Source organism: Esox lucius, chromosome 3, assembly GCF_011004845.1.
Source record: "Esox lucius isolate fEsoLuc1 chromosome 3, fEsoLuc1.pri, whole genome shotgun sequence".
Classification (NCBI taxonomy): Eukaryota; Metazoa; Chordata; class Actinopteri; order Esociformes; family Esocidae; genus Esox; species Esox lucius.
The window spans coordinates 24,393,217-24,419,440 of NC_047571.1; the positions used below are offsets into that span (position 1 = coordinate 24,393,217).

A 26,224-nucleotide genomic window follows, 5' to 3' on the forward strand; every position below is an offset into this window, starting at 1 on the left:
ATGGAGTGGCCACCAAGCACAATGTCTCAACGCATTCAGCATGTTTTGACGCGTGGGTCTCAGGAGGTGGCATAGGACCATTGGCATTTTATTGGAGATGTTGCCTACTTTTTGAGACAAAGAGAAGAAGAAAATGAGTAGCCTGAGAAATCTTAGTCTTCGGTTTTCTTAGAGAGTTTTGCAGTGTTACAGGGTTTCATAAATATAGTCTGTTTCAGACTGATTTCTATTGAATTTCTCCTTCGTTCACTTTTTTCTTTGGTTATTTTCCTTGTTTGTGTAGCTGTCTCCCGGTGGGAGTGGTGAACAGCAGAAAGCTGTGTCTTTTTTGAACTATAACACAACTCTTTCAGCACTCAACACATGACAATAACCATTTTATTATCGCACTCTCTTTCTCCACACTGAAGTTCCCATATGCTTAGTTCTCCTTTTCAGAACGGCTGAACATCCCGAGTCCTTTCCACCAGTTCAATTGAACTGAGTCTGTGATGATATTTTCTAAAGCACTTCCCAAAAACAGTTCTAAACTGGTTTTTATTGCCTTGTGAGTTGCTAGTCTTTTTTGTCTCGGCAGCAGAGCCCCAGTTGCATCATCTCACAATGCACAATGAAGTCAGTAGTTGTTGTAAGTAGTTATTGTTTGTAAAATATAACCTCCAGTAAAATGCAGGAAGTAAAGGGGCAGGAAGGAGATGATGTAGCTTCAGTTAGATGACAGGGAGAGAGAGATGGATGGGAACGGGGGAGGATGGGATGCAGCTTGTCACTGGAAGAAGAGAGGAAGATGGGAAGGAGACAAGGGGCATGCGGGTGGTAGGAGGACATGGAAGATGTATCCTGGGCATTGTCATTGGTCCTTGTCTCCACGGAGGGCAGATTGGCAACCTGATGGACATCTTGAGACGATCTGCTCTGCCCCAGGCTGGATAATTGATAGCAGTGACCAAGCACGATAGGTCTCTAGGAGACGAGTTTCCATCTCGGCCTCGGACGGAAAGCTACATAGAAAACCCAGAAGGCACATAAAGGGTCTGAACCCGGTGTTCAGCGGCGGTCATGCTGACAGTAGACAGATGTAGGGGAACACCAGCAAGTTGTCTACAGAGAGACACCATGGTCCTGCTGCCACCCCCTCCTGCAGGATACGCAAGTCAGATATAATACTGATTCCACCTGGAGCTGACGTGAAGGCCCCTTCATAAAAACATGTCACCACACACATGCTGACTCCCACGATGTGATAAGGAATATTCCCAAGGCTGAGCTTCTATAACTGGTGTACACATACATGCACACACACACACACACACACACACACACACACTGTTTGTATAGCTAAACTGGAGAGCAGGCCTACCTCTACGCTGGACACCTGAAATGCTCCCCTCCACCACCTCCAGTCCTCCCCCTATCCCACTCCTTCGGCCTCCTGGTGTTTGATACACTGGACACCTGGAGAGGAGATGGGATTCCCAGCCGAGCCGAGCTGAGTCTGATGTAATGGGAAACCAGATGCTGGTTGCCGGTCAGGACTGTCTGGGCGGGTGTGTTTGCCTGACCGCGTTGAGGTTCTGGTGGTCTCCTTCCAGTCCCCTCTCTCTGCTCCCACTTCAGGTCACACAGGCTTGTGAAGGATTATTCTTAGGTCAGGTTACTGACGGGAGCTCTTTCACTTCCATTAGTTACACATACGTTTCTTCAACCCTTGCATGGGAACCTGTCCTTCCTCTGTGCGCTCAACTTGTAGCTAAATGTCTTAGTGCGTTGTACACACGTGTGTTCGTTTGAACGTGTTACATGCCTCTCGACAGCTAGCCCTGAGCTCTGTAAAGGCTGATAATGTTTATTCAATGTGTGTATGCTCTCATTATGTTTGTCTTTCATTCCAGCCAGTTTTCCGTGTCAGTCTGAGGTCATCTTGGTGGCTTGAGGAGTATAAAGTAGTACAGTAGCAATGTGCTCAGTTTACAAAATGAAAGCTTCCACTGTCCCGAGAAGCACACAGTCAGTGAACACAACTAGTACACACTTTTATTAGCCCAAGCGGAAGAATGGCTGATTTGCCAGATGGAATTTTAGTTGTTACATTAGTAAGTGTCAAGTCAGCAATGTTTTGGACACATTTTTTATACTGTCATTGAGTGTTTTCCCTGCTGTTGGCTCTGCAGATGTTACACGTCATGCTGGGGTTTAGCTGTTATGTTATTGTCATAATAGGGGATGTTACGTTTTACAGCCAGAGTTTAGCTCTACTGCAGTATTGTATTGTTATATTGTTTTAACACGGGAGGTTAGATACTTGTCATAGCCAGAGTTATGTTAGTCTGTGGTTTTGCGTGTTATTGTTATGTTAACACGGTAGGCTTCATATTATCATCTTGACCTGTATGGCTAGTAGTGATGTTGTATTACAACATGTTTTGACATAGAGAGGCAATGTCATGATGTGTGTTACTGATTGCCTGGTGAGAGACCATGTTGAATATTCAGACAGGTCAAAGGTTAGCCTACTGGAGTCCAATGCAGGGATAGTTTTAGCAATGGAGAGACAACATCAAGTTCAGTGGGAAGGACAAAAAGGCCCATAACACTTTAGCACAAAGATTATTTTAGGCAATGTAGTTCCATGCAGCAGTTATGTAAACAGGTAAATATGTATTTCTTTACGTTTGACAGCTGGATTTGTCAAGCGTAACCGTTCAGACACACATGACAAACTTTTGACAAACTAGTACTGTATATCCCAGATGTGTCTAGCCCACCTACATTTCCCTACTCTGAGGGATGAGAGAGTCACACAAAAAAGCCACGTAAGCACATTGGTGACTTAAGTTCAGACTCTGTCTAATATCCTGTGGTATTTTTATCTTGTATTTAGAACATAGTTTGTGGCATTGTAACAACATAATACTGCATTAATTCCCATTGGACATGAAAGTAATATAGCCTAATAATAATAATAATAACAATTCTCTCTCCTAACCAGTGGTGTGTCCCAAATGACACCCTAGTATTTACTACTACAGAGGGGGTCCGAGTGGAAAGGAGTGTACTATGAAGGGAACAATGTGACATACCAGCCATCTGGTTATGCAGTCTACAATATATTATAATATTCCTCTGGAACATTAGTGTGTGTGTGTGTGCAGGGATGTATTTCCCATGCATATCATTTTACCACCCTCAGTATGTCTTTATAGTCAACTGTGGGCCAAACAGGCTATGGAGATAACCAACCAACCAGCCTGAGAGTCCATATGTAGAGTATATCACGTTGCTCTTTTCCGTTGAAAATCATATGGACAAGAGACTGAGGCACCACAACTTGTTCCTTCTTTCTTCCTAGATGTAGTTCCTACTAAATGGCAATGCTGTAAAAAAAAAAAAAAAAAAAAGAGACATTTTTGGACTACACAGGGTCTCCCCCAAAGTTGTGTTATGGGGCTATGCAGACAGCTAGCCTCCCCACAGCTATAGATTAGGTAGAAGGTCTTATAGTTGAAAATGTTGCGAGGACAGTCTGCTGTTTTCTACCTGTCTTCTATTAAGTAGTTACTATTTGTTGGATGTTCTCACCAGTGAGATATATGCCAGATAATGCCAGACCTTAACTAGTGAGAAATAGGGTATATGTCAGACCTTCCTAACAAGTGAGATATAGGCCAGATAATGTCAGACCTTAACAAGTGTTTCAAGTTTATTTGTCAAATGCGCCGAACAACACAGTGTCATCCTGCACAATGACATTCTTGAGACATCTGAGAACTACGTAGTGAAAGTTAAGAAGGATACATAAGCAAAAGATATAACCAGATTGAAAAAAATAAAAAAAAATAAAGCAACAATATACCGTGAGGGAATTTTTTTTTATCCTCTGCTGATTTTGTACGCTTGTCCACTGACAAAGAAATGATCAGTCTATAATTTTACTAGTAGGTTTATTTGAACAGTGAGAGACAGAATAACAACAAAAAAAGAAAAACGCATATCAAAAATGTTTGATTTGCATTTTAATGAGTGAAATAAATCTTTGACTCCTCTGCAAAACATGACTTAGTACTTGGTGGCAAAACCCTTGTTGGCAATCACAGAGGTCAGATGTTTCTTGTAGTTGGCCACCAGGTTTGCACACATCTCAGGAGGGATTGTGTCCCACTCCTCTTTGCAGATCTTCTCCAAGTCATTAAGATTTTAAGGCTGACGTTTGGCAACTCTAACCTTCAGCTCCCTCCACAGATTCTCTATGGGATTAAGGTCTGGAGACTGGCTAGGCCACTCCAGGACCTTAATGTGCGTCTTCTTGAGCCACTCCTTTGTTGCCTTGGTCGTGTGTTTTGGGTCATTTTCATGCTGGAATACCCATCCACAACCCATTTCCAGTGCCCTGGCTGAGGGAAGGAGGTTCTCACCCAAGATCTGATGTGTAGGTCTACAATCCTGTCCCTGACATCCTTGGACAGCTCTTTGGTTTTGGCCATGGTGGAGAGTTTGGAATCTGATTGATTGATTGCTTCTGTGGACAGGTGTCTTTTATACAGGTAACAAACTGAGATTAGGAGCACTCCCTTTAAGAGTGTGCTCCTGATCTCAGCGTGTTACCTGTATTAAATACACCTGGGAGACAGAAATCTTTCTGATTGAGAGGGGATGGAATACGTATTTTACTCATTAAAATGCAAATCAATATATACATTTTTTTACATGCGTTTTTCTGGATTATTTTGTTGTTATTCTGTCTCTCACTGTTCAAATAAACCTACCATTGAAATGTATTTATTTGTCAGTGGGAAGACGTACAAAATCAGCTGGGGATCAAATACTTTTTTCCCCTCACTGTATATAACACTGCACACTAGCAGCATTTTTAAAAAACAGAAAAGTAACCAGGCAAGCCTAGTTCAGCCAGCCCGCGAATAGAATTGATAAGGACTATTGCTTTCACTGGATTTGAACCTGGGTCTCCCACACAAGAGGATGTGTCTTTAACCACTACACCACAGAATGATATGTTTGCTGGTATAGCACCTCGACATTAGATCATGTTGTCACCATTAAGCAATGTGTTAATCTGACTAACGTTTCTTATTAGGTTTACTTCCACCACAAATACTATACATGAACTGTATGGCTTTTGCCACTGGCCATTTTAACAGCTTATTAGCCAGTAATAGGCCTACTAGTATCTACTAACTTTAGTTTTTATTTTATTTGTGAATGACATTGATACCATAACTATCAATATACAGTTGGACATCTGGTTTCCCAATTGTTGTCTTATGAGGCCCAGGTGTTATAGCTGCCCATTCGTCTTGGCAAAATGCCTCCAGGTCATGCCAAGTCTTGGGTCGTCTTGCATGAACCGCATGTTTGAGATCTCCCCAGAGTGGCTCGATGATATTAAAGTCAGGAGACTGTGATGGCCACTCCAGATCCTTCACCTTTATCTGCTGTAACCACTGGAGGGTCAACTTGGCCTTGTGCTTAGGGTCATTGTCGTGCTGGAAAGTCCAAGAGCGTCCTATGCGCAGCTTTCATGGAGGAGAATGCAAATTGTCTGACAGCATTTTCTGATGACATTCATTTTGACATACATTTTCACAAGATTCCCTGTGCCTTTAGAGTTCTCACACCCGCAAAACATGAGTGAGGCACCACCATGCTTCGCAGTGGGAATGGTATTCTGTTCACTATAGGCCTTGTTGATCCCTCTCCAAACATAATAACATCAGAACTCCAACAGATAACATCAGAACTTAACAAGTGAGATATAGGTCAGATTACATCAGACCTTAACAAGTGAGATATAGGCCAGATAACACCAGACCTTTAGAAATTAGATGTATACCAGATAATGTCAGACCTTAACGAGTGAGATATTGGCTAGATAACGTCAGACTTTCTTACCAAGTGAGGTATAGGCCAGATAACATAAGACTGTAAGCTGATTCATACAGAGTTTAAATTTCACAGAGATCTGCATGACTTTTCACAAGATTTGAATATACACAGTATATATGTTGTATGCTGATTCATTTATAATTGATTACCTTTTTTCTAGGACACATAATACACTATAATGACAAATTGTGCAAATGTATTGAAAGTAAAAACTAGGAAATATATTCAGAACCTATATTCAGTACTTCCTTGCAGCATCTTTGCCAGCGATAAAAGTTTCAACCAGCTTTGCACATCTTTATTTGGTGCAGTTGTCATGCTGAAAGAAAGATTTTTACCCACAGTATAAAGTCCTGTGCTTTCTGGATCAGGTTCTTCGAGGACCTTGCTGTGTTTTGCTCCGTTCATTGTTCCCTCAATCTTCACCAGTCTCCAAATCTTAGTTTTTTAGAAGCACCCCCATAGCATGCTTCTCTCACCACCATGCGTTTTCTTCATACTCTCAGCCTTTCAGTCAGCATGTCATATGCCTTTTAATAAGGACAAATGGTTGTCCTTTTGGCACATTTTCTCGTCTCTGCAGAGTTTCCCGGCTCTGTTAGTGTTCATTGGGTTATTGGTCACCTCTCTGACCAAGGCCCTTCTTTTCCGGGTTTCTTGAAAAAGCCTTGAGCTCCAGATTTTGTCAATTTCAAATTGATGGAGCTCATTGTGCTCCTGGGAGGTTTCAATGCTTTAGAACCTTCCTCAGATCAATGTAACAACACATCTCCGTGTTTTATGGAGGTCCTTGGACTTCATGGCTTTGTTTTTGCTCTGACATGCACTGTGAAAGGTGAGTCCATACATAGACAAGTGTTTGCCTTTCTAAATAATGTCCAATCCAGTTGCAAACTGCAAACATCGTTTGGCATCTGATCTTCATATTGTTGTGCCATGGCTCTGAATACTTATATACATGAGATATTTCAGTTTTTTCATTTAAATCAATAAAGTGGCATTATCAGAAGTGTAGATTGATGGCTAAAATATATATTTTATTAATTTGAAATTGTCTGCACTCCAAAAAATAGTGCTTTGAATGAACTTAATTGAACTGTGGACATTGGTTGCACACATTAGGTTTAAGTTCATTGAACTTGAAAAAATATTTATGGAACAACATGAACACCTTTTGTTGTGAATACACAACCAAATCAAGTTAGACTTAATTAAAGCAATAGTGCACTCTTCAATTAATTATTTATCTTTGTTCTCTGAAAATCTTCTGTTTCAAATATCTATTTGTTTAAATAAATGCTATAAAGAGGTAAATGTATGTATTTAACATCTGTAACATGACATGGATCAAAGCCTATACATGTTTTAGATACTCAATTTTCAAATTTGTTTCTGGTCAGAAGACAGGAGGACAAAAAACAGAAGCAAAGATTCTTCAATATTTCTTTCCTTAGGTATATAAATCAACAGGATGAGGATGAAGAACACAGCAAGAATCGAAATTGCAGTACTGTACAGTGCAATAACATGTAATCCCTCTTACACAACACATCATCAGGGCGTCATTACACAGGTTGTCTTTTATTCCACTTCTGGACACAAGCTTTGCCCATAAAACAAGTGGTGAATGTGCACCTGGAAGTCCAAACCATCAGCAGCCTGACCGCCGACGGGATTGAGGAAGCCTGTTTGGCTTCTGGTGTCTTACTTTCCCTCCATCTCTCTCACGTTCACCCCTACCTCCTCTTCATGTTATTTCCCTCCATCTCTCTCACGTTCACCCCTACCTCCTCTTCATGTTATTTCCCTCCATCTCTCTCACGTTCACCCCTACCTCCTCTTCATGTTATTTCCCTCCATCTCTCTCACGTTCACCCCTACCTCCTCTTCATGTTATTTCCCTCCATCTCTCTCACGTTCACCCCTACCTCCTCTTCATGTTATTTCCCTCCATCTCTCTCACGTTCACCCCTACCTCCTCTTCATGTTATTTCCCTCCATCTCTCTCACGTTCACCCCTACCTCCTCTTCATGTTATTTCCCTCCATCTCTCTCACGTTCACCCCTACCTCCTCTTCATGTTATTTCCCTCCATCTCTCTCACGTTCACCCCTACCTCCTCTTCATGTTATTTCCCTCCATCTCTCTCACGTTCACCCCTACCTCCTCTTCATGTTATTTCCCTCCATCTCTCTCACGTTCACCCCTACCTCCTCTTCATGTTATTTCCCTCCATCTCTCTCACGTTCACCCCTACCTCCTCTTCATGTTATTTCCCTCCATCTCTCTCACGTTCACCCCTACCTCCTCTTCATGTTATTTCCACACCAAAAAAGTACCCCCTTCTCAAGTTTTTTTAAAACCCCAAAAGATTCCAATCCGGTTTCCATCATTGTTGCAATTGTTGCTTTATCTCACTAACTGAAGGGCTTGCTCTTCAGTGCTTGTGCTTTTTGACATAGCTGATTGGCATTCAGCCCAAAGAAGAGTTTTTGGATGATTTCAGAAGTCTATGTGAGACTAGGTGGGTAGTTGAGAATGAACACGAACAACATTGCTGCACCAAACGGTATGTTACCAAGGTCATGAAGATCTTTGACTCCTTCTAACACCACATCGACATCTGCAGGTTGGTCGCCTGCATCTGCTCCCTTAGCTCTGATCACATAAATCCCCAGGACAATCTCTTCTATTCCATGCTCAGTGTTTGACACTTCGGCATCCTGGAAGGGACATACATATCACATTGCTAAATCTCAAGATCATAATTTAACAGTAATTGTCCCTCAGTTTTAGGGAATTGTGTGTTATTCAAGCTCTAAACTCAATCTCCAAGCTCATTGTGAAGCGAAAGTCTTAACTTGAATAAAGATAAAATGTGTTGTTAATATAAAGTTTGTTGACCCAGACTTAATCAGAAAATGTTACAACATATTTTTAAAATAAGGGCAGTTTATATTCTTTCAGTTTATATTTAGCTATGATAAATGAATAACGTTGAAGTATCTTTAGAAACGAAACAACGCAAATGTGTTTAGAACGTGTAGGCAAACTTTACGTGGTCATGTGTTGTCATGTGGGAACAATTGTGGGAAAGCCCTTAAATCAACTGTTAAACCAGAAGAACTCAAGTAAAACAAGTTTGCTAGGTGAGTACACCAGATAAATCAGCTAGTTATCTGTTTAGTTCTGCCACATCTAACTGGCTGCACATCAGCTAATTCTTCGTTATGTGAGCACAAAACAGGAATGTACAGCCACAATTATGCTTACTACACGATATAACAACAATATGAAGCCATATATTATTATTTAATGCGTTTAGTATCTTGTTATTCGATGGAGGGAAATAGTTTCTTCATTGATGCTTCACATATCTGATCTGTTTTACATTCCTCTTCTCACGTAATAACTTTCTTTTTTATTCAAATTCGGATGCTAATTAATCACATTGAGAAGAGTGAAGGTAGGGGAAGTTATTGAATTACTCTGTTTCTACATGAAGTAATCAAATAAAGAGATTTGATTTAAACTATAAGTTAATACAACAATAAACATTCACGTTCAGAGAGAATATCCACATATTTCGTACATTGAACTCGTAGCAGTGTATAAACGGTTTCCCCATGGAGTCATCTGCCCACGGGTTTCCTTGACATCTCTGTAGTTTGGACAGAGTTCCATAGGCCTTTTTAAAGCCCATTAACCTCTTTACCACATCTATGAAAAGGTCAAGGTGCATGTTGTGCCTCGCGCCTGTCTACTTGTTGTTTAAAATGATGTCCCGATAACTCTCATAAATGTCAATAGACCACATGTCAATGTGGTCTGACTTAATGTTTACAGCCTAGTCGTTAATCGAGGGTCAGTAGCGCTACAAGATTTTAAAAGCTACTAGCTTTCAGGAATCTGCTTCCATGTCTAAGCCTAGATTTAGTCCAAACTTTCATGCCATTTTGTTTCATTTCATCGTGCTTCACCATTTAGTAGTGCATGTCCACCAACTGGCCCAGACGTCTACCCTAGCAGTTGCTTCTTCTTTTCCCTCCCTCTAATATATCAAACAAGACGACCTTTGTCCCTTCCTATACGTTGTATCCATTGGGAAATATTGAAAACAACAGATCCAGGATATTTGTCCATAGCAATGCATTGCTTACTGCTACTTATATTAAACAAGCGTGGAAAAAATACATTTAGGAAAACAGGTAGTTTGTTATTTCACAGCGGTCTTTCCACAGGGAAATTGTAAATGAATTGTGACAGAGCTGTGATATTTGTCCATGGCAATACTTCCTGCTCTTAATACCTGAGGTGATATAACCGCTGTGGCAAAACTCATTACAGAAACTTGAATTTATCTGAATGTGCTGCTAGGCCTCCTTTATCCTGGGTTATTTTCCTTTGAGGAGGTGAGTGGTGTGGGGGACTAGAGCGATACGTCCCAGGAAGCATTGGGATGCGTAAGTATTCAAAGATCACCTGGAGGATTGGATGGACCGCGGTTACTGAACATCCTCCACAGTCCAGAATAAAACCTTCCAATGACCTTGGCTACAGATTCTCTCTGATTGTCACCTGCGAAGAGAACAGTTTTTTCCCCAAGTTTAAAATATTAACATATTGCCGATAGTGATATAATGTGCTGTCCTGTAAATTATACTTTGTCACTTTCCTTAGCCAGATCATGAAGTCATTCACTTAGCGTGTCCACTTGTGCCCTGGTCATATAGAGTACAGTAGAGCCGGAGAGTTGTCCTATGTGTGAGTGGCAACCAGGCAGGATGTACTGTACTGAACAGCCACCAGAACCTGAGGCCTTCCTTTAGGCTGTGGTCTCTATCTCAAACAGTGTCATAAATGAGGCCTGCCAATCAGCCAAGGGTGTCTGATGTGTTTAGGGTATAATGGAAGGAGCTCTGGTTCCGCATGTTATTTCACCAAGAGCTGCACCTGCTTGTGCCATGTTCCTGGCCAATGTGTGTTTCCTTTAGGTAAGGGTTGGTTGGGTGTGTCTATCAGGCTGCTTGTCAAGGGTTGGTTTTGGTGTGGGTTTTCCTTTAGGGAAGGGTCGTTTTGGTCTTTGCTTCATTTAGTGAAGGGTTGGTTTGGTGTGTGTTCCCTTTAAGGAAGAGTCGGTTTGTTGTCTGTTTCCTTTAGAGAAGGGAAGGGATGTGCATGACAAATATTTTCACTATCGATAATTTCTAAGCTTTCCAATAGTTGAATAGACGACCCCACCCACTCTTGCCAAAAAGAGAGGTACTAAATGAAAACGTTTAAATTGTAATATGCTATGCAATAAATTCAACATTTTACTTAAAATCTAGTTAACAACCTCAATAATTTTTTTGTATAAACAATTAGGCTAGATATACTCGGGAGACATTCAGAAATTCCTTAACAGAAGCAAATAACCTAATGCATGGCCCTGTTTCTGTGTGTGTTTCCTTTAATGAGGGGTTGGTTTGGTGTGGGATTCATGCTGCTAGTGAAGCATCCGTTTGGTGTGTGTTTCCTTTAATGAAGGGTTGGTTTGGTGTGTGATTCAGACTGCTAGTGAAGCGTCCGTTTGGTGTGTGTTTCCTTTAATGAAGGGTTGGTTTGGTGTGGGATTCATGCTGCTAGTGAAGCGTCCGTTTGGTGCAGGTTTCGTTTAGAGACGGGTCGTTCTGGTGTGTTTCAGGCTGCTAGTGAAGCATCCGTTTGGTGTGTGTTTCCTTTAATGAAGGGTTGGTTTGGTGCAGGTTTTGTTTAGAGACGGGTCGTTCTGGTGTGTGTTTCAGGCTGCTAGTGAAGCATCCGTTTGGTGTGTGTTTCCTTTTGATGAAGGTTTGGTTTGGTGCGTGTTTAATGTAGAGACGGGTTGTTTTGGTGTGTGTTTTAGGCTGCTAGTGAAGCGTCAGTGGGGTGTGTGTTTCCTTTAATGAAGGGTTGGTTTGGTGTGTGATTCAGGCTGCTAGTGAAGCGTGGGTTTGGTGTGTTTATGTGTGGTGGAATGGCAGTAGGAATGCAGATCCCTGTCGGAGAACTCTGTGTTAGGATCACATCACAGTGACTCCCTGCCTTCCAACTGACTTCTCATTCCTATTCCGGCCCTAAGCCTTCAGCCAATCACAATACGTGTGTGTGTGTGTGTGTGTGTGTGTGTGTGTGTGTGTGTGTGACTGCCTTGGGTACAATCACAATGTAGCTGTCTGGCATTGTTAGTGTACAAAGCATCTGTGGTCTTTAGTTCTTTGGTACATGAATGATAAAAGACTAGAGAAGAAGAGACAGAGAGGGTAAAGAAACACTTTGACTGAAACTGAAAGGGTTGTAGTGAAATGAAAGAGTCTGAAATGCAAAAAGACACCTGGAAAACTTAGTGTTAAGCTACTTTAAAAGTTCACAACCCCACTGCAAGTTCTGTCAAAGAGACCATTGAAGAAATAACTGTTGTTGAAGAAAAATTACCGACTTCTTTCTACTTGTTTAGAAAGTCAGTTATTTAGCAATATTTTGCACATTTTCCAAGTAGGCTATAGTTCAGATGGGATTCTTCCTGACTTAGGTAAAAGGGTTACATGGGTGTGAATCTTTCCAATCACTTCGGCATCCACTGTTTCCATTGTGTGTGACACTTTTTCTCTAAATATCAACTATGTTTCTTGTTGAGAAAAGAAAAATGCACCAAACCTGAATGTATTCTAACTCTTGGCAGTATGTTAATGACCCTGGAGCACCAGGGGAAGGATCCAGCATTAGCCCTTCTCTCTTTTGGCTGCTTGGGTTTCTCTGAAGAGACACTGACTTAAGACAGGGGTTCAAGTAGACCTAAAGAAAAGTAATTTCAGGTTTTCATGCTCGTTTTGCCAAGAGCCCTAGCACACATTCGTAGCAATGTACTGCACGTCCTGTTTGAAATTGGCAGTACAACACATTTTAGGCCTATTACATAATTTCCATTCAAAGACAAAGCAATTGGAATGCACTGTGATTAAGCAGACGTTGGGAAGAGTTGTGAGTCTTTTCACTGGTTTAGAACCTTTCAACTCGTTCAGTCAAAAGAACGAATCTTTTGACTGATTTTGTTTATTTGATTCAATATTGCCTGGAGCACACAGGATTCCCAAAAGGTGAGCGATTAGCTAATACCTTGAAAGAATCATGATTCTACAAGCCTCTTGTTCACCATAGGGGGCTTATTGTTAAGCCAGCGGCATGATCTATTTCCCGGCTTACACATTAATGAGACAATTGGTGGTTAGAGCACATCTTTGGAAGCGCTGACCTGAAGGTGTGTATAAATCCTGTTGTAAAATGGATTACAGCCAGCAGGTGAAACGAAAGACTAAAATTAAAGAGTTTCTCAACAAACGTATCATGACTCTTCCATCAGTAAAAAGTATTAAAAAAATAACAATCTTTCTGTGAAATACAATTTACACATGTTCAAGACGTAGGATTATGGATGTCAATTGGGGAAAAATTTAGCGATATTCATGTGCACTTCACAGCAACTTTATACAGTTTCGACACAGTTGTCTTCACATATGCAAACCTCCAGGCTGCTCGAGCAAACATGTGGTTCATGCTTCCTTGGAAATGGGTGATATATCGATATACGCAAAATAATCTGGCGTCACAAGTTTTCTTCGATATGTCTCGGAAAATGTAGCGTTCTATAAATAAGCCCTAAGTGAGGGAGGTGTATATGATATAGGCCTATAAAAAGAGGTGAACTATGGGGAACCTACATTGAATTGAATGAAGGCTTTTTAATTTCATGGCAAAGATCCAAATAACTGTTCTGTTGGTTGAATAGATAGGCCTAGTTTACAGGACAAAGGGCTTCCTCTTGCCTGTTATAGAGGACTACCCAGTAAAAAGGAAGGAGATGTGATGCTAGAAAAGAGTTGTTCCTGCTGAATGAGAATAGAGCTCGCTGGAGGGAGGGGAATGTACAGGGAGCTAGTCCTGGCCCAGCCAAAGTAATTAAACACGCCGTCGTTAACACTTATGTTCCCCCAGGCCTCAGGCTCATTCATTTCAATGTCTATAAATGTTTCAGTGTAAAGCTGCTAAAAAAGGAAGCCCACGTTGAATATTTTATTTCTGTAATTATTTTGATCCAGCATTCCTGATAGCTGAGTTGAGGATAATTTCTCTCATTCAGAGGTCTATAGTTGATCATTTCCCTCATTCAGAGGCCTATAGTTGATAATTTCTCTCTCTACCAAACCTTTAGCTGCATCAAAGGACTGGCTTTTAGTCATGCTAATGTCTCAAATGTAAAAGCCTCAAAACCGTCCTGTTAGATTTGGGCTTCAGGACCAAATTCTTCTTTATGAAGGTTTTACTGACTTTGCAGAAGAGGAAGAATGGATAGTAGTTGCAATATAACATGTGAATAAGCAGCACCACACACACCTGATAGTGTTTATGTTACCTGTGCTGCAGTTAAAACCTACAAACTCTGTCTGATCTCACTCTGCCTGTATGTCTGTCTTTCGGTCTGCATTTGTGTCTCTCTGCCTGTCAGTCAGTCCGCCTGCCTGTCTCTCTGTCAGGCTGCGTCTTTCTTTTACGCCACTGTGAAAGAAACGGACCCTACAAATGGCTGACAGCTCCTGTGATGGATGACTCCCTCATCCGTGGAAATGCTATTGTGTGTGTGTGTGTGTGTGTGTGAGTGGGCGTATGTAGGGTGAAATAAAGGAAAAGTGGAGGCTATTTGACTGAAGAATCATAAACAAAACCTCATGCTTGAAATACTTTTTCATTTTCATCTGTTATTTCAGTTAATTAATGTTAATATATTATGTTTATCTTATATTAATAGATTGTGCTCGTTCAGTCAAAAGAACAAATCTTTTGACTGATTTTGTTATTTGATTCAATTTTGATTGGAGCAAAAAAAACTGTGGGGAGAACAAGTATTTGATACAATGCTGATTTTGCAGGTTTTCCCACTTACAAAGCATGTAGAATTCTGTAATTCTTATCATAGGTACAGAATCTAAAATAAAAATCCAGAATATCACATTGTATGATTTTTAAGTAATTAATTTGCTTTTTATTGCGTGACATAAGTACATCATTGATACATCAGAAAAGCAGAACTTAATATTTGGTACAGAAACCTTTGTTTGCAATTACAGAGATCATACGTTTCATGTAGTTCTTGAACAGGTTTGCACACACTGCAGCAGGGATTGTGGCCCACTCCTCCATACAGATCTTGTCCAGGTCCTTCAGGTTTCGGGGCTGTCGCTGGGCAATACGGACTTTCAACTCCCTCCAAAGATTTTCTATTGAGTTCAGTTCTGGAGACTGGCTAGGCCACTCCTTGAGATGACCTTGAGATGCTTCTTACGGAGCCACTCCTTAGTTGCCCTGGCTGTGTGTTTTGGGTCATTGTCATGCTGAAGATCCAGCCACGACCCATCTTCAATGCTCTTACTGAGGGAAGGAGGTTGTTGGCCAAGAACTTGCGATACATGGCCCTATCCATCCTCTCCTCAATACGGTGCAGTTGTCCTGTCCCTTTGCCGAAAAGCATCCCAAAGAATGATGTTTCCACCTCCATGCTTCACGGTTGGGATGGTACTAATCCTTCTTCTTCCTCCAAACACGGTGAGTGCAGTTTAGACCAAAAAGCTCTATTTATGTCTCATCAGACCACATGACCTTCTCCCATCCCATCATCCAGATGGTCATTGGCAAACTTCAGACGGGCCTGGACATGCGCTGGCTTGAGCAGGGGGACCTTGCGTGTGCTGACGGTTTAAAATCCTGTTACTAATGGTTTTCTTTGAGATTGTGGTCCCAGCTCTCTTCAGGTCATTGACCAGGTCCTGCCATGTAGTTCTGGGCTGATCCCTCACCTTCCTCATGATCATTGATGCCCCACGAGGTGAGATCTTGCATGGAGCCCCAGACCGAGGGAGATTGACTGTCACCATTGACCGTCACCAAAAGTTGTTGCCTTCTCACCAAGCTGCTTGCCTATTGTCCTGTAGCCAATCACAGCCTTGTGCAGGTCTACAATGTTATCCCTGATGTCCTTACACAGCTCTCTTGTCTTGGCCATTGTGGAGAGGTTGGAGTCTGTTTGATTGAGTGTGTGGACAGGTGTCTTTAATATAGGTAACAAGTTCAAAAGGGTGCAGTTAATACAGGTAATGAGTGGAGAAAAGGAGGGCTTCTTAAAGAAAAACTAACAGGTCTGGGAGAACCAGAATTCTAACTGGTTGGTAGGTGATCAAATGCTTATGTCATGCAATAAAATGTTTTATTTAAAAATCATACAATGTGATTTTCAGGATTTTTTTTTTTTAGATTCCGTCTCTTACTGAAGTGTACCTATGATAACAACAATCCTAATTTCCCCATTTCAGATGCTCAAATTGGCCTTGCTGTATGCCTTTCTATGATGGCATGATGTTTATTAACAGGCTGTCTCCGAAGTCATGTTTTGTATGTTTCTGCTTTTCATGAGAACACAAGCTGCTGTGTGGTGAGAAAAGTACTTTTCCTCCTCCTGGCTTTGATTGTTTCTTTGATTCCTGCTTGGTAAAACACGGCTGTCTGAAATGAGCACTCAAGCATACAGTCTAATGAGACATGTTTAACATGCTCAAGCTGACTGGTTAGCTGGTGTTATGCCTTCATCCTGCAGTTTTCTATTTAGTGTCACTAAATAATAGTTGTGGTTCTAAATGTGCATTTAAGGAAAAAGCCAACAGAATGACATACAGTATGTGTGTGCACTCATCCAACTAAAAAGTTAGATTCTGTCCTTTACAAAGACAACAGCACTGCATACTGGGTAGAGAAACTAAAAGCCCTTATACACTTAGCCTGAAACCTTCTTATTTCACCATGTTATGATTGATTATTTCTATCCAAAAGGCGTCCGAATGGTGCAATGACAAAAACAATACATTTTGTTTTCGCCAATCAACCAATCAATAGTGATTATTTTGGTGACGTTCTGCCTCCAACTTGAAAACGTTGAGGGGACATTTTCGCTGCCTCTGCTCTCACACACTGAGGTCACTGCTAGACCACCCTTACTGGGACTCTGGGTTGGAGGAATCCTCTCTCATTAAATCAAATGCATTATTACAATGGCACCGTTTAGACACTGTGCCATGCAATGTTCTTCACATGAAAATGAAAAAGAGAAAAATCCAAATGATCATGATCAGGTTCATGTGCTTAAATGTTTGAATCTGTCCCATGGCCCTTTCTGTCCCATGGCCCTTTCTGTCCCATGGCCCTTTCTCTATATATATATTTATAAACTAGTATCTGCTATTATGTCTATATAAATGCAGGAAGAAAGAAAGAAACAGATGGTCATTGGTTAGGTTTGCAATGTTGTTTTTGCTCAACTGGTTGCCCCTATGTCACAGCAACCTATCCCAGAGTGTGTGGCCGTTAATGCCCAGTATTTAACAGATGTGGGAGTTTTTGAATGTTTGATACGTGGGGTAGCCTGTGTGTGTCTCTAATGCGGCCTTACATTTCCCTTTCCACCTTATTTTGTGCGGCGATTAGCCGGGACCGATTTTCCCTTTACAGCCAGGTCTGCACTCCGTTGGCTTCTCTTGATAGTCAGGCCAGGTTCACTGAGTGTCTGTGTACTCAAGGTTTTTCTTAATTGTGGGTGGGTCACCGCTGTGTACTCTGTTTAGGGCATGGTAGTGATCTGTCTCTGTCTCTCTGTCCCCTCTGCCCCTCCCTGTCCCTCCTGTGGGAGTTGAGCAGGGGTCATTTGAGGAAAACATTCCTGATTAATCAACTTGTCCTCAATACTCACAGTACAGTCTTTATGACCCTCTATAAAACAACTATGTCAGTCTCTCTGTCTCTCTCTCGCTCTCTCTCTCTCTCTGTCTTATTCGCTCTCTCTCTCTCTCTCCCCTCTCTCTCTCTAATTCTCATTTTCTCTCTCCCCCTTGTCTCTCTGTGTGTTCTATAAAAGATACAGCTTCTCTCAAAACTATTCTAATCTCAATGGGCCCATTGTTAATCCAACAGAGCCCGACAGGCAGAGGACAGGGAGAGAGGAGAGAACAGGAGGACAGGGAGAGAGGAGAGAACAGGAGGACAGGGAGAGACATTTCAGAAAAGGAAAGAATCGACCGTGACAAAAAGCGAGATAATTTGAGAGACAATGCACACCGGAAGGGAGGAGAGTCGATAGACGTGCCTGGATGAGCTGACCCAGAGTCCATTGGACTGACCCAGAGTCCATTGGACTGACCCAGAGTGCATTGGACTGACAAAGAGTCCATTGGACTGACCCAGAGTGCATTGGACTGACCCAGAGTGCATTGGACTGACCCAGAGTCCATTGGACTGACCCAGAGTGCATTGGACTGACCCAGAGTCCATTGGACTGACCCAGAGTCCATTGGACTGACCCAGAGTGCATTGGACTGACCCAGAGTCCATTGGACTGACCCAGAGTCCATTGGACTGACCCTGTTGAGTCAGGAGTCTTCAATAGAGATGACACGGCACAAGCTTCCTCCTTCAACCTCCGTCGTGTCTCTCCCCCTACCGTCTTATCGCTCCCTCTATCCCTGTTCACTCTGCTGCATTCACGATAACCCATACTGCATATTGTGCCCCAAACCCAATTCACGTTATCCAAACAACCGCTCCCTCCTCCCTCCTCCTCTCCAGTTTCACCCCAGTCGCGGTGGGTATCACACTGTGGCGAGGCGGGCCGGGTGAAGTGTACGACCGGAGGGGAGCGTGAGGGCACTGCTGGCTCTCTGAAGGGCCTCCCTCCCACAACGTTTCATTTCCTCCTTTTAATTGGCCTTTCTAAATGCATCCCTGGTTTGTCAATACCCATCGGGGTCTCAGATAAAAAATGATTTGTCTACCGCATTCAGCGGCATGCTCTGCCATCTCTCCTCGGAGGGACAATGCAGACACACACACAGTTGCTGTTGGCCCCTGTAAGAAAGCGCACTCCGTCACTCACAAGCACTCCAGTAATGGAAGATAGGCAATGTGTTGTTTTTATTTTAATAAAGATAGTGCTGGAAAAAAACATTTGCGCCTATCCTAATTTCTCCAACGTCTTGATGTCACCTTCCTTTTTCCCTCCCTCCCTCCCTCCCTCCCTCCCTCCCTCCCTCCCTCCCTCCCTCCCTCCCTCCCTCCCTCCCTCCCTCAATGGATCAGTCTGAAGTCAACCTTTTGCCAGTGTGTTTCTGTGTTTCCTGCTGTCTGTGTCTCAGTCTTTCACCCCCTGTGTGCTTCACTGTTTTAAAGTGGGTGTTTTTGTATTTGGGCTAGGCGATATATTGTATAAATGTGATTATTTGAAATCAATGTTCCAAATACCCATATTGCTGAATATTCGGTAATCCTTTTTTTTTTTTTTCATTCACCATTATATTTTCATTCATCACTATAAAAATGTTAAAGGGCTATGTCTGCATACCCTTATGTTGACTCATCCCCCCCCCCTGTGCTGTGTGCCCCTTCCCTTTTACCACAGCTCGGCCCTCTGTCTGACACCAACTAAGATGAAAGATCACCTCTCTCTGAGGCTCATTGACAGGCTGTTCCAACTCGATATTTGCATTTGAGATTTGATGACGTCATGGATTCTGGTACCGCCTTTTAGCAACCGACGGTCATAATAGCTGTGTGGTTTGTGATTCATAATTGCACTGTCTTGTTAACGCCTCGTTCCATCTCATCCTGAAGATGTTCTGTTGGGTTGAGGCCTGGGCACCCACCAGGCCACACAACTGGAACCAGGATTTCTCAGATGTTTTTATCTTCCTCCGTGGTCCAGTGTTGGTGATCGCTTTTGCCTTTGGAGCTGCTTTTTCTTCTCTTTTGCCTTTGGAGCTGCTTTTTCTTCTCTTTAGGCCGACAGGAGTGGAGCCCAGTGGAGCCATCTGCTGCAGTAACCCACCTCTGACAAGGACGTTGTGTGTTGCCGGATGCCGTTCTGCAAACCTCTGGGTACTAGGCCCTTCTCTGCCTGTTTGGGCTCCGTCTGTTAGCTTGCACGATTTTTTTCTGTTGCCCTTTGAACTCGTCGACAGGCTGTTTGGACTCGCAGAACTGCGTCCTGACTGGAGGCTTTTGGTTTGTTTTGCGCCGTCCCTCTGCGTGCCATGTCACGTGTGAAAAACCCAGAAGGGCTGCTCTTCTGGCCTTACTTGCAGCACTCTTGGCACCAACGGTCATGCAAGTTCGAAGGTCACTAATTCCGCCCATTCTAGTGGTTGGTCCGGGAACTGAGTGCCTCAGTCTGTCAGCCTCCTTCCTATAGTAGGGACTGTGCATTTTCACCAGCGGGTTGGTCTCCCTGATGAACTGCCCACTGAGTGGATGTAGATAAGCTGGGTACTCACCAGTATGTGGGCTCGTGCTTGAGAGATCACTTAGGAAGCCTGCGTCAGTGGTCGATCTGTCAATTATTGGTCCAACCATGTGTCTCAGTGGGCAGAAGTTGGCCTCCAGCTGGCTGTACCACAGATCTGGACTGATGTTATCTTCAGTGACGTCATCTGCTGTCTGTGTGACGTCTGTGTCTCTGTCTTTGTCTGTGTCTCGGTCTGTGTTTGTTTCATGTCTCTGTCTGTGTGATGTCTGCGTGTGTGTCTGTGTGATGTCTGTGTGTGTGTCTGTGTGATGTCTGCGTGTGTGTCTGTGTGATGTCTGTGTGTGTGTCTGTGTGATGTCTGTGTGTGTGTCTGTGTGATGTCTGTGGTGTGTGTCTGTGTGATGTCTGCGTGTGTGTCTGTGTGATGTCTGTGTGTGTGTCTGTGTGATGTCTGTGTGATGTCTGCGTGTGTGTCTGTGTGATGTCTGTGTGTGTGTCTGTGTGTGTCTGCGTGTGTCTGTGTGATGTCTGTGTGTGTGTCTGTGTGATGTCTGCGTGTGTGTCTGTGTGATGTCTGCGTGTGTGTCTGTGTGATGTCTGTGTGTGTGTCTGTGTGATGTCTGTGTGTGTGTCTGTGTGTGTCTGCGTGTGTCTGTGTGATGTCTGTGTGTGTGTCTGTGTGATGTCTGCGTGTGTGTCTGTGTGATTTCTGCGTGTGTGTCTGTGTGATCTCTGCGTGTGTATCTTTGTGATGTCTGCGTGTGTGTCTGTGTGATGTCTGCGTGTGTGAGTGTGTGATGTCTGTGTGTGTGTCTGTGTGATGTCTGTGTGTGTGTCTGTGTGTGTCTGCGTGTGTGTCTGTGTGATGTCTGTGCGTGTGTGTCTGTGTGATGTCTGTGTGTGTGTCTGTGTGATGTCTGTGTGATGTCTGTGTGTGTGTCTGTGTGTGTGTCTGTGTGATGTCTGCGTGTGTGTCTGTGTGATGTCTGCGTGTGTGTCTGTGTGTGTCTGTGTGATGTCTGTGCGTGTGTCTGTGTGATGTCTGTGTGATGTCTGCGTGTGTGTCTGTGTGTGTCTGTGTGATGTCTGTGCGTGTGTCTGTGTGATGTCTGTGTGATGTCTGTGTGTGTGTTGTCTGTGTGATGTCTGCGTGTGTGTCTGTGTGATGTCTGTGTGTGTGTCTGTGTGATGTCTGCGTGTGTGAGTGTGTGTGTCTGTGTGATGTCTGTGCGTGTGTCTGTGTGATGTCTGTGTGTGTGTCTGTGTGATGTCTGCGTGTGTGTCTGTGTGATGTCTGTGTGATGTCTGTGTGATGTCTGTGTGTGTGTTGTCTGTGTGATGTCTGCGTGTGTGTCTGCATGATGCCTGTGTGACGTGTGAATGTGTGTCAGCCTGAATAGAGCATCAACCTGTTCAAACAGATAACCAACATGAACCACAATGACCTCCAGTCACGTCTCATTGTCTACCGATATGTGTGAGTGTGAGCGTGTGTGTGAGACTGAACAGGTGCTAGCCAGCTGTGTTAATGATAGTAAAAGGTGTCAGCACCACTGACTCTCACAGCTCTTTGTTTACTAAGGTGCAAACACAGGGCAGCAGATACAACACCTCTCAACACCACATGGACATTACTGTCAGATTCAATACTACCTTGGCCTCTTCTGCACAAGTTACGTCAAGCCACCATTTTGTTTTGAGTTACTTCTTCCCATTCATCGTGGTACATTTAGCAGGCCAGGCCTTTACTGTCAGCCTGGCTGAGGCGACCAGGCCTGAGGTACTCAGCCGACAGCTGGGACTCAAGGACCAGGAAGCTAGTGTTAGTAATATTACTATTGCCATGCCATGCTAATACTAAAATGTTGTTGTTGTTCACCTTGACCAATATTTGTTTTTTGCTTTGAAATAACCAGATACCCTGGCTCAGGTAAAAGTCTGTTAGGCTAAATATCAATTGTATTTTATATCTGAAAATATCCACTTTTTTATGCTTTTAGAAACCATACATTAAATGTTCTTCAAAATCACAACAAACCTGCAATAGTTTATATAGGATGGGGACTTTGAAAAAGCAATACAACCTTAATACAGTCCTTAATTCAGTTCACAGAAAAGTGTGTTTGCAGAACAGGCACATGTTCTGCATGTATATTATTTGGCAGAAAAACGTATTGTAGTTCACCTCAAAATTTAATGTTGAATAATAGTATATAAAATAAAACACAATTGTGTGTGATTTTATGAAATTCTAAGGTATATGCATTCTAACTGACCCTTTGAAACTTTCCAATTAGCTTAGTGTCTTCCAAAATATTTAGTGTCTATGCCAACGAGAAAATGAATGATGGAAAATGACAATCAATTTTAATTCGATAGGTGCTTTACTGGCATGAATAATGGTTGCCTCTGTTGCCAAAGCAAACATGTTTTAGGTAGCAATAGTGACAAAGTACATAATAAATACAATGAAAAATTTTATAGTATCCAAAAATATTATTGACAATTTTACAGAGGAATAAACATCAGTAAATACATAAATAGGCTCTGGTCATTGTGCATTGTTAGTAGCTTTCTTTTTTATATTCTTTTGATGTATACACAGGGAATACACCGTGTTGCGCTATTTAGAATTTGGTACATTGACGTTTTTGATTACATTTGATTTCAGTTTGCCAGTATTTTTTGTAATCATTTGGATATAGATTTACATTTGTTTGAGTTTCGTTACTGAAAATCTAATATTTGGATTTATCTGATGCTTCTGGGCCAACTGCTTTTATTGAATCAATATTTTGACCTCAGACACTGATACTCAGATATTGCTAGCACATTATTTCTACTGTATGTCCATTTCATTTAACATCATGGCCCTTCTAATTTGTCTTCATATCTTCAACATGCCAATATAAGACACATTTTAGGGAGTAGATTCCCCCCAGAGGGGTACACTATTTAAACAGATATCATTTTAATTTAGTTTGGCAATTTTGTGAAACATAGACATTTTTTGAGTGATTTTGCCTGCAAATGTAACATCCGCAATGCTGGAATCACCCTTAATGATTTATATCAACTTCGTCATGAAGTACCCCAGGATCAGACATGTTCCTTCATGAAGTTGTACACCTGTCACCATGAATCACCCCTTTTTCCCATCAATCCCTTTCACAGTCATACGCTCCTTTGGCAGTTTGGTTCCTCTTCCTTTCCAACGGCTCAAACAAATCCTTTTAGTTATTTAATGTTTCCAATTCCATATTGTCCAAAATGTGATTAGGACCTCGTCTTGACTACACAAGAGCGGGAGAGTCCGAATTCAGTGCACTTCTTACCATCCCATTCAGCTTCTTGTCGTGCCTCTATCTCAACCAGGACATTTCAGCCAACGCATGCTTGATGTAATTGCATTCCTTGACCAACAACCGTGATTTTAAGCACCCAACCTACCTACACAGAGGCAACCATCCACCCACCAACCCCTGGGGGGGCGCTGGATAAATGTTTGGTGTGGAAGCACAAAGTTAGGGAGGGAAATAGAGTTTAGGCTAAATCTCAGTGTTGGATCGACCAGCCCACGGACAAGCTAAATGTTTTATTTTTGGGGACTTTCAATTAATTTTATAGACAAAAAGACCGACACTTGCCACTAATGGAAACCCTGGTTAGTGTGTGTGTTGCGTGTGTGTGTCTGCTACTTTGCACACTGAAGCCCTGTAAAAGCTCTGAGACTGCTAGCGTGTTGTTTTTAGGGGGAGGGTTTCAGTGACTGAATTTACTGAAGGGAGGAGGGGAAGTTGTCAACCTTTGAAATCTTTTGAAACGGGGGGATGGGCACTTATATGTCTTGACTGTGTGTGTGTTGTGTGTGTGGTGTGTGTGTGTGTGCATGTGCAATGATAATAATACCGTTCTCAATGTAGCTGAGACTTATCAAGCTTTATAGCTAGGCAATATTAAGCTGAGGCAGGCAAGGTCTCGAGTTTCACAGGTTTCACACGCAATATAATGGTGCATTTCAAAAGTAGTCACACCCCCACTGACCCTATTCTCCTATGTTACTGAATTATAAATGGTACATTTCAATTTTGTTCTTTGATATTTAGTTTTAGTAAATATATTATATTTTTGAGGCCAATTGTAACTTAAATATGTTTTTTATGTGCTATTTCTTTTATCTGTTTAAAACTGGGGAGCTCCTACAGCAAAGGGATTCGCATACTTTAAGGTGAAATATCTCAGTTTCTGTTTTTCTTTCAAGTAGTTTTCCAGCGTAAAACCAAAATCACTTTCACAATATATTGATTTTGAGTTTCAGCTTTTTAAAATGTAAAATGAAACCGAGCACAAGTTTCCTTGCACCTTTTGTAATTCAGTAATATGACAGAATCGGTCAGGGTTCTGATACTTTTGCACTGTTGGATTGAGATCCATAGACCACATGTATCTGGTGCCTAGCTCTAAACTGAAAGGCCTAGAGTGTTCCCATATCTGCTTAGAAGACCTTCTCTCCTTTCACTTTAGCCAATGTGAGTGACATTCAATGTTTTATTTTAGTACCTCAGGCCCATAGTAGGCTGAGTCCTGTTTCCTGATACTGGCATTCCAATCATTGCCACTCCATTGTCAAAGCCAAAGAAACGTGCCTGTAGGCAAGTGTTGGGTGTATGCAGATTGATTTATGGCGGAGTTGCTCATTGTTTGTTGGGAATAACAGTTAATATTAATATATAATATCCATGACATGTGGGAGGCCTTGAATTGAATTTGATATGCAGTTCAAATTAAGTACTTGTATCCATTAGCTAGCAAGTAGTTATTTTTGTAACATTTTAAAATAGAGGGTTATCTAATCAACAACAAGTCTTCGTTTCTGTTCAAAGTCCATTAATGACAGAACTTTAATATTGAAATTCTGAAGAAAGGCCAGACTCTTCGTCACGTGACATGGAGCAGAGGGAGGGAAAAGAGCAAACCGAAGAGACCGGTGTCCCGGTTGGGACCAAAGATGGTGCCTGATAAATGTGGGTTATGAGCATTTTTCTTCATGAAGCGAAGGTCATTGAGTTGGTCTTATCTCACCATTCCATTATTAATATGAGGGGAAAACGTGTAGTTCTCCACAATTTCCTGTGACAATAAATGGTGTTGCTGTTGCATCAGTCAGTGGTGTAGCAGTCTAAACAGACTTACAGAGCCGGGTGAACAAAGCTTCTGCCCAAAGGTCCGGAGGCACTATGATCTATTAGACTATGCCGCTGTCGTCTCGGAAACTGAATCGCAACTTGGGAGGGAGGAATTCAGGGAGTCTCTCTCTGGCACTGTGAACACTAGGACGCCCCAACCCCCCCCACCCCCACCCCCCGTTTCTGACACACATATACACACCACTCTGCCAACGATCCCCTATCCTTGTAGACCGACAGACAAAGAGAAGAGAAAGCTGCAAAGTACGGAAGGCTGACTTGACTTTTCCCTCAGTCCTGTCATATATCCAACAAAACTATATGTGTGTGTGTGTGTATTAAAAGTCTCACAGAACATTTCAGAACATCTGTTCTGGATGATTAGCTTCCTTGGCAAAGAAAAATCTGACCAGAGGGAGGGAAAACCAAATAGAACTAATGTGTTAATTCTTTCCTTTTTTTGTAGGATATTCTTTATAACAAAACTTTTGCTCCCTTTGTCCTGGTTTGATTTTCCCAGAATGATGACTCAGTGTTTTTTATGTTTTGTTTGTTGTTCCTTTCAGAATTTGATCTCTGATTTCAGAGACGGTGATGCAGACAAAGGAGATTTGGGGCATTTAGCTAGTACTAATATGGATCGGAACACGTTGTTACGGCTAACCTAATTGTAACCAACCTGCTGAGTTGGCTGTGCTTATAATCGGTTCAAGATTGGCTGTCCTGAATAGTGACCAGCCTTTACCTCTCTATAGTCTAATTGTGTCTGTCTTTCTTTTGTTTG

At 42.3% G+C, this 26,224-nt stretch overlaps 1 protein-coding gene across 1 annotated transcript in view; it reads left to right on the forward strand.

Annotated features, from left to right (window-relative positions):
- LOC105022906 (receptor-type tyrosine-protein phosphatase F) overlaps nt 1–26,224 on the forward strand; it is a 205,079-nt gene that overhangs the window by 44,105 nt on the left and 134,750 nt on the right. The window lies entirely within an intron of this gene.